Source organism: Mobula hypostoma, chromosome 4 (genome assembly GCF_963921235.1).
Source record: "Mobula hypostoma chromosome 4, sMobHyp1.1, whole genome shotgun sequence".
Taxonomy (NCBI): Eukaryota; Metazoa; Chordata; class Chondrichthyes; order Myliobatiformes; family Myliobatidae; genus Mobula; species Mobula hypostoma.
This window is the reverse complement of record NC_086100.1, coordinates 45,545,362-45,562,157: the sequence shown is the minus strand read 5'-3', so window position 1 is coordinate 45,562,157 and position 16,796 is coordinate 45,545,362.

Genomic DNA, 16,796 nt, shown 5'->3' with positions numbered 1-16,796 from the left:
AAAATCACCCATGTTGGAAGTCAGATTACAAACAGGGATTTATAGGTAACATAATCAGTCCATCATTATGCTTCATCATGTCAAACTACCAGTGCTCAGTGATGAAAAGCAATGTGATTTGTGTGTGAGTGGAAGTTTCGGACTTCAGGTAAAGTAATTAGGAAATGTGGTAGGTGAGAACCTTCGTGCTAACCACAGGGAATAAGAAAATGAATAAAAACTAAAAAAAAAAATTCATGCTCAAGTCTTAGACTAGACAAAAGTTTGCAGATATTTTTTTCTTGTTCCCAATGCCTTTGAGAGACAAGAGGTAGGAAAATAAATAAATACTGGAAAAAAGACACTCAGAATGAAACTTGCTAAACTAGCATATTAGGAGAAACATTATCTGGAAAAAATAAAAAACTAAGTTTGAAATAATACGATAGTTGAAGTCCATTATAATTTGTGATGGCGCTTCACTAATGGCTGTCGGAAGGGTTTACGACATTTTTTAATTTTGTTAAATAGGTAAGCCAACCCTTTGACCCAAAAAGATATCAGTGTCTCAACATGTGCAATGTTAAAGTGGCTAAATCTAAGTTATGTCTGCTCTGAAATCAATGTTGGAAAGTTAAATCATCAACTGATTAATACGAGACACATTTTATCAGAGTGTAATCTAAAAGCATACAGTGTTTCTGTTTGTTCCACAGCAGCAGCTGGCCAATCCCTTAAACATCTCTAGGGTTCTAATAGATCAAAGGGCCATTATTATCATTCAAACAAAGCACATAGTAAGGCAGCTTTCAGCAATACATCCAAAGAACTTTGGCACTTTAGTTTCAGCGAGATTCATATCACACGTTTATGGAATTCAAGAAAATATGGAACTCAGCTCTTGACATGCTCTTTCTAATTGTGATAAATGAAGCCCAGCGTCTGCATTTAATTCACTGAGTACAGCTGCCATGTCTGTCAAAAGCAACATCTGTTTTCTAGCATAAAGAAATCTGTACATGTTGCTGGTGTCCCTTTGGGGACCAGGGCGCTATGGACTTTTAGGGAAGTAAAGAATCTTTTCAGGCTACATTTTATGTCAGAAGAATAAAATCACTTCGAATTTAAAAGTGGTGGATGTGACCCAGACCATAGTAAAAACAAAACCAAGTCATTTACTAGGTCCCATTATCTGAATGTCTAGAGAAGAAAACCCCTGACAAACGTTTTAAATGATTTTTTTATTATATAAATGGTTTGTCAGTGACTGTCGACAAATAAAATGAAGCAGAACAGAAATGGTCTGCTTGTCAGTGTGAAACAAGAATTTGTCGCCCATACTTAATCACAAATGTTTCACAGTTTTGGTGAGCTTTTAATATTGGGGGTACCTTGATTGACAGAAAAAAAATGGAATTCCGAAACAAAGTGATTTTGAAAAATGATTCCTTCCTCTATTGTAAAATGATGAATAATTTGTGTTCCTGGCATGGCAACTGTTTCTTGAGATGTGTGAAATAATAAGGTATAGTTAATAATTTTCTTTTTTGTAAGAAAGAGTACATTGTATCAAACATCAGCATAACGTAAACATTCTAAAATACAATTATTTTAGTAACTGATAATATTTGAAGAATTGTTGTCTACCAGTGATCCCTACTAAGGAGCAATACTTTGAGTGGGCAGATACTAGGTGGTTTTCTGTATGCAGTAACATTACAGTTGTATTGGTTTAGTCCAGCAATTAATTCATGAACAGGCTGTGATCATGGCTATTCTAAACATACAAAACCAGATACTACAGTAGAAACCTTAGAAGGAGTAATAGGCCACTTAGCTCTGGTCAGCAAATTATTCAGATCACATCTTATCTATGATGGAATCTAGCTCTAGTAAATTATCCTTAACTATATTGTGAACTGATAAATCAGCTGTAACAATACAAGAATGATGGTTATTAACAATTATATTCAACTACATTAGTTTCTTTCCAAACATAGCTTCAAGTTATATTTTTCACCTAAATAGGCTACATAATTTACAGAACTCCTGTTCCGAAGGCTATTTTCATTAGCTGAGCAGAATGAATGTTTCTAATGTAGAAGCATGCAGTGTGTGTGTATATATATATATATATATATATATATATATATATATACACATACAGTATACAGTATATATACTTGCTTAGTGAAGCCAGAAGATGGTAGTAGATAGAGCATATTCGGCCTGGAGATCGGTGACCAGCGGTGGTCCACAGGGATCTATTCTAGGACCCCTGCTCTTGATGATTTTTATAAATAACTTGGATTGGAAAGTGTAACTGTAGGTAATAAGTTTGCGATGACATGAAGATTGGAGGCATTGTAGGAGGTTGTTGTATGTTACAACAGAACATTAACAGGATGCAGAGCTGGGCTGAGAAGTGGCACATGGGGCAGGAAAACATCATAGGTTGAAGATCTGCACTGTGCTATACTGTTCTATGTTTTAAGATTTTTACGTGAATGGATATTGTACATGCGATAACTGAACATACACCACTACAGTGACTTCAAATGACCCAAGTGCTACACAACATATTTATTGGTTCATTTATGGAAGCTACATGATAAAAGTAAAATTACATTTCTTTTCATATTTTTTTAAATGAAGTGCCACCAGAACTAACCTCCATCATAATAAACAAGAAGGTTTATTGAGTGAAAGAAATTATTAAAATGCCAAAAACCTTTCAATTTCACTTCCAGCAACTGTTGGATCAAAATCAAAATATTACAATTTATTGTGTTACTCCCAGACTTTGGGTTTACATTGGCTATGATGTTGACCCTTATGGTTTACTCAGTTCTTTAAAATATTCCATTAATAAAAGGAATTGATGGCCCCTACTCCTTTGATTTAACGGCTTTGCTTTTAAGACCTTGAACAATATCTGACTTTAAACCTAAATTGTTATCAGGTTTTTTTTACAGCAGGCAACCAACTTCACAATTAATTGCCAACAAAACATTCAAATAAAATTGAATCCAATGTCATTGGTGAAAGTACAAACGATCAATTTTAATAAGTTACTTGTGAATACATAATAATAAACTTCAATTAACTTTCTTTTAGGCTGAATTTATCATGCAGGACTTAATAATTTTGCTAATGAAAATGATTATCAGTGTTGAAGTCCTTACTTACTTTGTCCAATGAATATATATGTTTTGTATTTATCCATCCCACTCCATTATTATTTTGATAGTATTTGTTCTTTCAGTATATACATATGAGCTACAAGCAATGCAAAGTAGGTCACTGCTTGATATCAATTGGTATAATGATGAAAATATTTAATTATTTTCTTTATTAAGCTGATAGTCATAGTCATAGTCATACTTTATTGATCCCGAGGGAAATTGGTTTTCGTTACAGTTGCACCTTAAGTAATTAAATAGTGATAAAACCATAAATAACTAAATATGTAAATTATGCCAAGAAATAAGTCCAGGACCAGCCTATTGGCTCAGGGTATCTGGCCCTCCAAGGGAGGAGTTGTAAAGTTTGATGGTCACAGGCAGGAATGACTTCCTATGACATTCTGTGTTGCATCTCGGTGGAATGAGTCTCTGGCTGAATGTACTCCTGTGCCCAACCAGTCCATTATGTAGTGGATGGGAGACATTGTCCAAGATGGCATGCAACTTCGACAGCATCCTCTTTTCAGACACCATCGTCAGAGAGTCCAGTTCCATCCCCACAACATCACTAGCCTTACGAATGAGTTTGTTGACTCTGTTGGTGTCTGCTACCCTCAGCCTGCTGCCCCAGCACACAACAGCAAACATGATCACATGATCGCACTGGCCACCACAGACTCGTAGAACATCCTCAGCATCGTCCGACAGATGTTAAAGGACCTCAGTCTCCTCAGGAAATAGAGATTGACAGATGACATATGACAGTAACTCTATTACAGATTTCCAGATCTGCTGTGATAGGACTGAGATTGAGCTCACTACAGGAAAGACTATTCTGGATTGGGTGGTGTGCAATGAACCAGATTTGCTTAAGAAAAAGGAATTTTTGGGAGGCAGCAATCATAATATGATAGAATTCACCCTCAACTTTGAAAGGAAGAAGATAGTGCCAGATGTATCTGTATTACAGTTGAGTAAAGGGAATTACAGAGGCATGAGAGAAGAGCTGGCCAAGGTTGACTGGAAGTACTAGCACCATGGCAGCAGATCAGTAATAGCTGGAGTTTCTTGGGGCAATTAAGAAGTCACCAGATAGATATATCTCAAATATGGAGAAGTATTCTTAAAGGAGAATGAGACAACCATAGCTGACAAAGCAAAAGAGAGGACATATATTGGAGCAAAAAGGGGAAGTTAGAGTATTAGGAAGCTTTCTAAAGACCAACAGAAAGCAACTAAAAGCAGTGTAAGGAGAGAAAGAAGAAATATGAATGTAAGCACACCAATAACATTAAAGAGGATAGCAAAGATTTTTTCAGATATATGAAGAGTAAAGGAGGTGAGGGTAGATATTGGACTGTTGGTATATGATGCTGGAGAGGTAGTAATGGGGGACAAGGAAATGGTAGATGAACTGAATAAGCATTTTGTATCAGCCTTCACTGCGGAAGAATCAAGCAGAATGCCAGAAATGTAAGTGTATTGGGGGGCGGGGGCAGAAGTGAGTATCATTGTTATTACTAAGCAGAAGCTGCCTGAGAAACTGAAGGGTCTGAAGGTAGGTAAGTCACCTGGAATAGATGGACTACACCCCAGGGTTCTGAAAGAGGTAAGTGAAGAGATTGTAGAATCTTTAGTAATGATCTCTCAAGAATCACTAGATTCTGGTATGATTTCAAACGACTTGAAAATTTAAAATGTCACTCCACTCTTCAGGAAGAAAGGAAATGATAGGCCAGTTGACCTGACCTCAGTGGTTGGGAAAATGTTGGAGTTGATTGTTAAGGATGAGGTCTCGGGGTAGTTGGATTCACATGATGAAATAGGCAAATTCAGCATGGTTTCCTTAAGGGAAAATCTCACCTGTCAAATCTGTAAGAATTCTTTGAGAAATAACAAGAAGGATAGATAAAGGAGAGTCGGTGGATAATGTGTACTTGAATTTTAGAAAGCTGCTTAAAAAGATAAGAGTCCATGGTATTACAGGGAAGATGCTAGCATTGATAGAGGATTGGTTGATTGGTAGGAGCAAAATGGGAATAAAATGGACCGCTTCGGTTGGCTGTCAGTGACTAGTGGTATTCTGCAGTGGTTGGTGTCAGGACTGTTTATTTTTAAATTATATGTTAATGATTTGGATCATGGAATTGATGGCTTTCTGGCCAAGTCTGGGGACAATACAAAGATAAATGAAGGGGCAGGTAGTATTGAGGAAGCAGGGAGGCTGAAGAAGGGCTTAGACAGATTGGGAGAATGGACAAAGAGGTGGCAGATGGAATACAGTATCAGGAAGTGTATGGTCATGTACCTTGATAGAAGGAATAAAGATGTAGACAATTTTCTAAATGGGAAGAAAATTCAATAATCAATGGTGCAAAGGGACTTGGGAGTTCTTGTGCAGGATTCCCTTAAGGTTAACTTGCAGGTTGAATTGGTGGTAAGGAAGGCAAATGCTATGCTAGCATTCATTTTGAATGTACTAGAATATAAATGTAAGGATGTAATGCTAAGGCTTTATAAGGCATTGGTCAGACTGCACTTAGAGTATTGCGAGCAGTTTTGGGGTCCTTATCAATGAAAAGATGTGTTGGCATTGGAGAGGATTCAGAGGAGGTTCATGAGAATGATTCCAGGAATGAAAGGGATATCATTTTAAAAGCATTTGATGGCTCCGGGCCTGTACTCACTGGAATTTAGAAGAATGAGAGGGGATCTGATTGAAACCTATCAAATGTTGAAAGGCTTAGATAGAGTGGATGTGGAGAGGATGTTTCCTATAGTCGGGGAATCTAGGACCAGAGAGCACATCTTGAAAATAGAGGTATGACCATTTAGAATGGAGATGAGAAGGAATTCCTTTAGCCAGAGGGTGGTGAACCTATTGATTTTATTGCCATAGACAGCTGTGGAGGCCAAGTCATTAAGTGTTTGTAAGGCAGGGGTTGATAGGTTCTTGATTAGTTAATGCATGAAAGGTTACAGGGAGAAGGCAAGAGAAAGATGAAATGCCGGAACAGACTCGATGGGCTAAATGAACTAATTCTGCTCCCACGTCCTATGGTTTTATGGTACTCTCTATTACCAGTCTCCATGAGGAAATTTTCGGCCAATGAATAATATCGTAGCTGTTCCTGTACCTCACGTCTACTTCTTTGCCCACTCTTCAGGCCTCTAATCTTCACATCCAAAAATCCAATGATTGCAACCTTAAGCATCAACTAACACAAGATAAGGTGCGAATTTTGGCAGCAATGAGTACAGACCATAGTCCAGATTGACTGGAGCATATATCAAGCACCTCACACCTCTCAAATATACGAACATTATTTATCATGAAGGACAGTTAGGCATACAGGCCACCAACTGAATGTTACAGTTAAATTCTCCAGAACACCAGCACTCAAGAAAACGGAATGCTGTTATGTCCATTACAACAGGAACAACACTTCTCAGTAGCTAGCTGTGAAACTCTGGGACATCAAAAATGTGGAAGGAACTACCAAATGGATATCTCTTGTTTTCTCATGGTAAGTGCAATAGGAAAATGGGGAAGTAATTCAAAAAGGGCAACTGTTCTGAATTATCCAGTCACATGATGGCATGGTCTCGTCTGGCTACAACATATTTTAATTATGTTTCTGTGTTAGTTCTGCATTCAAAAAGGAATCTCAAAAATTTAAGGCAACAGTAGATCAGGAAATCTCAACTTACTAATTAAAGCAAAGAGTATACAAGATTTCTGATGCATTTCATCTTAGAAAATGCATTTTAACATGGTTGTAGCATATATTTTCTCAATTATAACTACCTATCATACCCTTTACTGAGAAATGTTGAAGTTAGAAGGAAAAATTTATCTTGCCATGGAAAAATTATGGAAGCTGTAAAATTTGAACAAATAGTTCACTCTCATTCTTCTATATTTACCACAAAATATAGAAATTACATATCGGCAAAGGTTACATCCCTAATATTTTCCCTTTAATGTCCTTGATATCAGGATGCTTCACAACTAGTTTCTCTGAAAATTTATTTGAAACCTCATTGGTTTCCTTGGCTGTGTAAATGTACATGCTCCGGTTCTGTCAAACCCGTGAGGTTGTGTGGATGCTGTGTAATTTACCACCCTGTTACAACTCAGTGTCAAGAAATAACAAACAATGTACTGCATACAATTAAAGGAATTATGTTAATGAATATTAATGTAACTAAAGGGTTAGTAAAGAAACAAAACATAAACGGCCCATTATAATTAATCACTCAAATGTGCTCGTTGGAGCTCAACTCTTCCAAAAGACATACATATTCACCAATCCTCAGTAGAGCCCAGCAACTTGCTCCATTGAATCCTACAAGCAATTCTCTCCAGCATCTTCTCTCTTCATCTCCCACCAAACAAAAAATAAAACCCAAGACCAACCTTGGAGTTCCTCCCAAACCACCCATCCAACACCACCCCCCCACCCCGCCACAGTGTTCTCTCGAACCTTCTCCCAGTCCCACCATCCTAATTGGATGACACACATTCCTTAGCATCCCTTATCTTCAACAATAACCCAAACAGGCTGACAGCATAACAGACTGCTCTTACAGAACTGGTAAAATGAAATACCTACAGCATAACAGTAAAAATGTGAACCAGGGTGTTACACATTAAAAACATGGCATCAATAACATCAAAAAAGATAAATTGTCATCTGACAATATAGATTTCCTTTAGTGGTGAAGTGGGAAGTCACCATTACTGCATTAACAGAAAGCATTGTGGAGCCTTCTTCTCAAACTTGGCTGCCCACAGAAAACTGTCTCCATCTTACCTTTGTCTTATGACATGATCTTTACCAACAGGTCCACAGTAGAGCTAACTTCAGTGAAGACCTAAGTTTTAAACTGAGCCACATCATTGACCCAATTCAATATTTGAATATTTCTCATTGTAGTTACATAAACAATTTCCAATAGGGCTTAACAAAAATCTGAGATCTAACGAAACTCTTCAACCTACATCTCTCCAGAGACTGAAGTTAACTGCAATGTGCAGACAACACTTGCTTTGTGTGCATTCAGAAGCCAGGGTCCAAGAAATCATTGATACATTCACTAAAGCATAATCGAAAGTGAGCCTTGGACTTGACAGTATAAGATGATCTGCCAAGCTGTCCAAGCTGCCCAACAATAAGCATTCACCTTGACACTCAAACTACTTCTCATATCTCAGGAGCCATCTTTTGATGAAGGAAGACATCAAAGATGAATATTATTTTCTATATCATTGAATCAATACAACTGTCAGTTGATTGAGGGAAAGAGTGTTTGAAAATCAAGACCTCAGAACAAAACTCATGATTTACCATAACATATACTTCCAATTCCTGCACTATCTTGAGCAGGTACCACAGTATCTCTATGCACAAATTCAATACATGTGATTTTTTTGGAGGGTAAATTGTGCCAGCAATTGTATCAGAGAAGTGAGTTCAGCCACTTCTATGTGAGGTATACTTCAGAACATCTTGCACTTTTCCAGCATTATACCCACACCTAATGACATTACTGCTAATTTCCTGGACATTTCTTTCCTTGCAGCTGTGAACTGGTGTTTTTGACTTCCATTGATCACTCACATTGCATCTTTAAGCAAATTACACAACTTCAATGCATTTGTGTCTACTTCAAGCGTGCCGACACGAGAAGATGACTGGACAAGTTCAGAACTTGCTGCAGGCTCCTCAGACACCGTCCATAGGTTGTATATACTGCAAAGCAAAAAAGGCTTGATTTGTGCATTTGGATACTGATACAGCATTCATTGTGTGCCTCATTCTGACATCCCTGGCAGTAATCCATCACTGAGATGGGAATGACTGGCCACACAGGATGGGATGGGAACCCAAGGGTAGGAGGCAGAGACAGACCTGTCAGCAAAGAGCCTTCTCCCAAAGAGTCTTCAGAGACACAACTTCCTGACTGGACCCTCTCCGATGAGTAATGTTTTTGCAGGCTCAGATTTTCTGAAGCTGTCATCACTGAGATACTTGACATTCTGTGGGAAGGCCTTTGACCTCAAGTGTTGCCTTTGGCCCTCGATCATTCCCTCCACGGAAGCCAGGTGACTCTCAGCTTCCTCACCACAGGATAATTCCAAGCAGCTGCAGCAGATTTGTGCAGCATCTCTCAATGTTCTGCTCACCACTGCACCACAGTGGTTACCCTGACATGTTGAATCTCTTGAAGATCACATTATCTACACTGATTTCTGTGATGGCTGGGAATTGCTTCATGTCCTAACAATGGCTCCCATTAATTTGTGGGACCCTATCATCAATATGTCAAGTTTCTACCCTTTCAATATGGTTGTGTATCTCACATATAATATTCATCCTCAGAGAGAGTATACTAACAGATATTTTCCACTGTCACAGGGATGGGTCTCAGATACATCTACTTCCCAGTCCTGTACTCCTTACACTGTTTCATAGTTCTGCCACAATTCCTGACCACTGCTGCTAGAGCCAGAATCCTTTCAAAAAAGTAGTGCTACTTTTCTAAAAGTAAGATATCCCATCACATTCTGAGGCAAGGGAGTGAATGCTCAGCAGATGTTGAGCATTCAGTGTTGTTTAGCAATGCTGTGCAGCATAGCAATCCAAAGAGAACAGCCAATCAGCCAATACCAGGGATAGAGGAGAATACTGACCTATAGCACAAGGGCCATAAGATCCGAACTGAAGTACAGCAGGAACCAAGGAAGCAGTCAGATGAGGGATATTCCAGCAGAACAACAGCAGCCTTTTCTCCAGAGTGGAAGAGGGAAGTATTAATTGCATGGATAATAAAGAACTCCCTAACAGGCAAACACTTTTCATAAGGAGCCTACAAAAACCCCAATTCAGACAAAGGCACTTTGTCAGAAAATTTGTGACCATGTGCACTAAATTTTATGAGGTCTCATCAGAAGCCGTACAGGTCCTGTTTTACCATGCGATTCTGGTTGTAAACCTATTTGGGACTGTGTCTAATGTACCTTTGGGCAGTTTCGCGATTTTTTTTTGCTGTTGGTACAATTGCCCATTAGCTCTATATGGAACACAGGTGTAGCACAGGAAAAAAAGGGAAAATCCAATTTCAAGACAACAGTTTGCAGGATTTAACATGGTCCAAGAACACTTGTGCAGCAAAATTAATTTGTCTCATATTTTGCTCAACAAGATTTATTCCACTATGTTCTGAACTATATTGTGGAGATGATGATTACATATTTCAGTGGAATATTTTTCAATAAAGCAGTTAAAAAGGCTGAATATTCTGAGGTGGTCTGGTTTACATCAAAACAATTTTATTGTAGTTTCCATTGATGCATTGTGCAGAAACTCTTAATTTGAAAAGAAACAGCATGCAGAAGGAAGGTAGCAGCGAGGGTGTAACCCAGCTGGACTGACATGGAGGTTATGGAGGTAAATGTATGGCATATGTTAATACAGCTGACACTATTCTGGACCACCTATGGTTCATTTCTGCCCTAATGGCACAGCGACCATGGTGGAAATATAATTAGTAACTGCTCATGGAACATTTGTTTTTTCCCATATGGAATACTACACTGAAATGGAAGTGCAGTCTGAGAGGCAAGGATCCTTTCCTTCATACTGACAGCAGTGAGAGCTGAGTGAAAACATCCATCAGCATATTGCCAGAAACTACCCCATAATCATGAATACTTAGCTGTAAATATTATTAAAAGAGGCATCGACAGACTTATTTTAAGAAGATATGGACTCATTGCCCTATTAATTTGTTTTTTTTGTTGACTTTGTTTTAATATTTATAGACTGCTAAAGTAATTTTCTTAAAGCATTCAGGAGCTCACTTAAAGTCAAAAATAAATTGCACGATTCATTACTGACAATACAGTGCTGGTATTTACGTACAGCAAGTCACACAAATAATCAGGGGAATAGGCTATCTGGCCCATCGAGCCTGCTGCACCATTCAATAAGATCATGGCTCATCTGGCTGTGGACCAAGCTCCATCTACCTGCTGTTTCCCCATAATCCTTGATACCCCTGCTATTTAAGATTTATCAACTAATATAATTAAATCAGAATATACAAACAGAGAAAACCAGTGTTTGGCCGAGAGCTGTTACACCCATCTCCTAACAACCCTACATATGATGAAACACAAAAAAGAGGGGAAGAAAGTCCTAAAACCAATTCAAACAAAATCTGCGAAATTCCCCTGCAGCTCTCTAGGATTGTCAAGTCAGCTCCATAACACGTCTGTTGCCAAAGACTCTTCAACTTGCACACATTTAGCAATTTAGCCTCTATAATTGGAAATGTCTCCCTTCAGGAGTTGCCCTGATTTGTTTTTAAAGAACTGGAGAGGGATATGTAGCATACACATAACTCAGCTACTTCTTCCACTAAGCAATTAGACTCTGCAAAATTACTGACCCAGGCTGTCTTATCTTTTGGACTTTGTCAACATCCCCACTAGTTCCATTATCACTACCCATTTCAAATAATTTATCTACTCAAGTTCTACCTATTACAGTCATTGCTTGGAAATTGTTATCATATTTACTCTAAGCCTTTAGGATTTTTAGAACAAAGCTTCCTTTCTGACCCTCTCCTCATAACAGACATGATTGGAATCATTCTGACACTAAATCCTGTTAATTGCTATTGCTTTCTGTCTGTTTGGAAATCATAGTTAGTTTAGGCTGTTCAATATCTGGTGCAGATGGTGAGATTATTGCAATACACGTCCCTGCAACAATTCCATGAAGATGACAAATGGGCCCCACTTTTGACATTGGACCACACTTGAATCATGGTTTACGCACAGTTATAGCTCTTTTGAAAATGACATCAGAGGTGGGCCAGGGTGTAGCCTCTAATTTTGAATTAGCCCCCATCCATTTCACAGGTGGATCATGAACCTCACAGATGAAAATCACCCCTATTAACTTCACTAAAAGTGTTTACCTCCAGATTCGTTAAAGATGATCCATTCAATTATCTCATTGCAGTGAACCTGGAAACTATAATTTAGTCTTACTCTCAACTTCTTCAAATTACCTTAAGAGGGAATAGGAATAGACCAGCGAACTGTTTAAGCCTAATTCACCATTAAGACCATGACTGATCCAAACTTTTCTTCAACTTCACTTTCCTGTTCTCTCTCCCTATTCCCTTAGATACCCTTCTAGTTCAAAAGTCTATCATTCTCATTCCTGAGCATATTCAATGATTCCAAAGAGGGACAACTTATTAAGAGAAGAAATGTTTCCATATTTGCAAGTGAAATGTATGATCCATAGCTAAGTTTTCAGTGGTAAGATTTGAGGTTGCCACAAACTAGCATGGTAGTTATGTTAATTAATTTGTTCTTCAGAACTAAAATATTACATTAGGGGTGGCTAGGAGGTTGAATTCATTTGTTAAAACTTCTCTTTAACAGAACTTCAAGTGATTGTGTGGGCTGAGGAAGAAAAGTACCCACTATTCAACGTCACAGCTTTTAATGTGAAGGCTGGAGGAGGATTTCTGCTCACAATTAAGATACTCATCAATCGCATGGGTACTTCTTGCAACTAAAGATTGCTAATTTGGCTACTAAATGTCTCAAATAATGTAGCATGCACAACACACATTACAGTGGCCCCGACCTCACACATAATGAAGACATTAGAGAGCCTGGTCCTGGCTCACCTCTGACCCCTGGTCAGATCAGCCCTCGATCCTCTGCAATTTACCTACCAGGAGCACACTGCAGTCGATGATGCTGTCATCTATCTGCTGAACAGAGCCAACTCCCACTTGGGTAACAGGGCAGCACTGTGAGGATCATGTTTTTTTTTGATTTCTCTAGTGCCTTCAATACCTTACAGCCCTCTTTGCTGGAGGAAAAGCTCTGTTCAATGCAGGGTGAAATTTCCATTGTATCCTGGATAATGGACTACCTGACAGGCAGATCACATTTTGTATGGCCTCAGAGCTGTGTGTCAGACATGACTATCAGCAGCACTGGGGCCCCACAGGGTATTGTATTGGCTCCCTTACTCTTTACCATGTATACCTCGGACTTTAGATACAACACTGAGTCATGCCATCTGCAGAAATTCTCTGATGACTCAGCAATAGTTGGGTGTATAAAGGAAGGACGGGAGGATGAATACAGGGCCCTGGTGGAGAGCTTTGTCAAATAGTGCAAGCTGAATCATCTGCAGCTCAACATCAATCAGACAAAGGAGATGGTGATGGACTTTAGGAAGACTAAGCCCGCACTGCTCCCTGTTACTATTGATGGTGAGGATGTGGATGTGGTCAGGACCTACAAGTACCTGGGGGTGCACCTGGATGACAGACTTGAGTGGAGCACCAACACAGAGGCTGTGTACAAGAAGGGCCAGAGTTGCCACTACTTCCTGAGGAGACTGAGGTCCTTTAGAGTATGCAGGCCTCTCCTTCATATGTTTTACCAACCTGTTGTCACCAGTACAATCTTCTACGTGGGAGTGTGTTGGGGCAATGGCATCAACAAGGGTGATGCCAACAGACTCAATAAACTAATTAGAAAAGCTGGCTCTGTTATAGGATTCAAACTGGACACACTGGAGGTTGTGGTAGAACAAAGGACACAATGGAAAATACTGGCAATTCGATAGAATGTTTCTCACTTTCTGCATGCCACCTTGGCTGAACAGAGGAGCACTTTTAGTAATAGACTAAGACAACTGTGCTGCCCAAAGAGCGCTATATGAGGTCACTCTTACCCTCAGCCATTAGCCTCTATAATGAGTCAATCTATAGCCAGGGGAGTGATAACCCCACCCCCACTAGACTGGTTGAGGTAACTTTTTTTTAATTTTTTCTTGCTTCTCTTCTAATATTTGTATCTTTGTATATCTGTGCACTTGTAATGCTACTGTGACACTGTAATTTCCTTTAGGATCAATAAAGTATCTATCTATCTATCTCTAGAAGCAATTTTATATTAGATTATGAGAACACTCTGTCCTTTTTTATTGTCATTTAGAAAAGCATACATGCATTAAGAAATGATACAATGTTTCTCCAGAGTGATATCACAGATAACAGGACAAACCAAAGACTAACACTGACAGAACTACAAAATTATAACATATAGTTACAGCAGTGCAAAGCAATACCATAATTTGATGAAGAACGGACCATGGGCACAGTAAAAAAAAATCTCAAAGTCCCAAGTCGATCAACTCCCGAGTCCCCGATAGCAGGCGGCAAAAGGGAGAAACTCCCTGCCATAGACCTAGAGGCACCGTCAACTTGCCGATACCTTGGAAGCAGCTGACCACAGCCGACATTGAGTCCATCTGTCCGAAAACTTCGGGCTTCCGTCCAGCAACTCCAATACAGCCTCCCGAGCACTTTCGTCTGCCGAACGCCTTCGACCTCTCCCCGGCTGCTGAAACACGCAAAGCCGAGGATTTCAGGGCCTTCAGCTCCAGAGATTCCGGTTAACACACAGTAGCAGTGGCAGCGAGGCAGGCATTTCAGAAGTTTTCCAGATGTTCCTCTGTGCTCTCACGTCTGTCTCGATCAAATCAGAATTGTGCACGGTCCCCTACTTGACAGATAACAGATATCACCACCGAAGTGGCCGCGTGCGCTGCCGTCGCACCGCCATCTTCTCCCCGCTCCCAGGAGGACACTCAATTGTAGTCTAATGTGGTAAGTTAAGCTGAAAGGTGTTTTCATAGAATAACTAAAGCATAGAAGAGGACCGTTTAGGCCAACATGCCCATGATATTGTATTGACAGAGTATTTCTTTTTCCATGTTATTCCCCCTTATCTCTTTCAAATATTTGCCTATTTTAATTTTGACAGTTATGATTGAGTTTTCCTCTACCAGCCAGTTGTTTAACTGTTGAAGTCCAGATCACAGCTCATCATACACGCACAGAAAAAATCTAAAGGTTACTTCTGGTTCTTCAATCTGATACCCTCAGTTTGTCTGTCAATTGGAATCCCTCCTGTCACTGGAAACAATTTCACTTACTTGCTCTGCTGAGTTATATCACAAGATACTAGAAGTAAAGTGGAGATAAAAAGAAGAATTGTCATTGCCAAAACAAACTTCCAAAAAATGAAACCATTTCTACCAACAGACACATTTCTATAACAACAAGGCTTAAGCCACTGAACTGTTACATCTGGTCAATCTTGCTGTATGCTTCCAAAACATGGACTATCACACCAGAACTCCAAAGAAACTTAGAAGCAACAGAAATGTGGTTTCTTAGAAGAATACTGAAAATATTATATAGAGATAGGGTAACTAATGAGACAGTATTCCAACGTGCCCATACAAAAAGATCTTTAATGAGAACATTAAATGAGAGGAAACTTAAATTCCTGGGCCATGTCATCAGAAAGGGAGAAATAGAGTGCTTTATATTACAAGGCCGTATGCCTGGGAAACACGGAAGAGGAAGGCAAAGAAGAAAATATATGGACATTGGGAAAGAAATAGCAGATCTAAGTGTGCGAGATATCATTGACACTGCGCAGGATTGCTCGATGTGGAGAGCCAAGATCGCCCAAGCGTGTAACGCGCAAAGCACATGAAGAAGAAGCAGCTCTGCTGAGGCTGTTCATGAAAATTGTCATCTTTGTTTAATTTTATTTTCACCTCTTCTGTTCTAAAACACAGCCCTTATTCCTGCTTAATAGAAGGTCACCATTCTAGCAAATCGCATCTCCATTTCTACAGCCTTTACAGCACTGTGCAAAAGTAGCTAGGGTCCCTAAGACATTTGCATTGTACTATGGTAATTTTGTGCATTGCACGGTACTGCTTCAGCTGCAAATAAATACACATTTCATGACATTAATGAGTGAAGATAAACCTGATTCTCTTATGGGCCTTTATTGTGGACTGAAAGTGGGAAGGGTCAGGGGGAGGGGAGTCATGGTTGGGAAAAGGGGAAGGGAGAGGGGAGTGAGTAGGAAGCACCAAAGAGACATTCTACAATGATCAATAAACCAACTGTTTGGAATCAAATGTCCTTGCCACCTGTCTCGGGGCTGGATGTGTCTGCGCCTGCCCCACTCCCCTGTTCCAGCACTCCTTCTCTTCCACCTGCCCCACACCAAACTCACACACTTTGGTCCATGTTGACAAATACAGTACTATGCAAAAGCCTTAGGCACCCTAGCCTTATGTACTGTAGATCTGCCTTGAAGTACTGTACCCAGAACTTCAACTGTGGCTTCAGTTTCCTTGATTTTGTAATATATGCCAATATTAATAAAGCCAAAAAGCACATATGTTTTTCTGACATATCCTTCTCTACATATCCTGCCATCTTTGGATATTTGTTTACACACACCCCCAGGTTTCTCGACTGCCTGCTCCATTGGACTTTGCAACAGCTGTGTCATGCTTCTGAAAGCAGTGCAAGTGTGGTTACATTTATACATCTTTAAGGCAAGGAAAACTATTTCAGTTTTAAAGTGCTTTCACAGCTACAGTACTTCTTTTCTTTACAAAATGTCATACAATTGCTTGCCATATATTAAGTGAAAAACCTTTGGAATTTCCTGTCTGTTTTCACTTGGATTTGGGAAAGTGCCCAAACAGT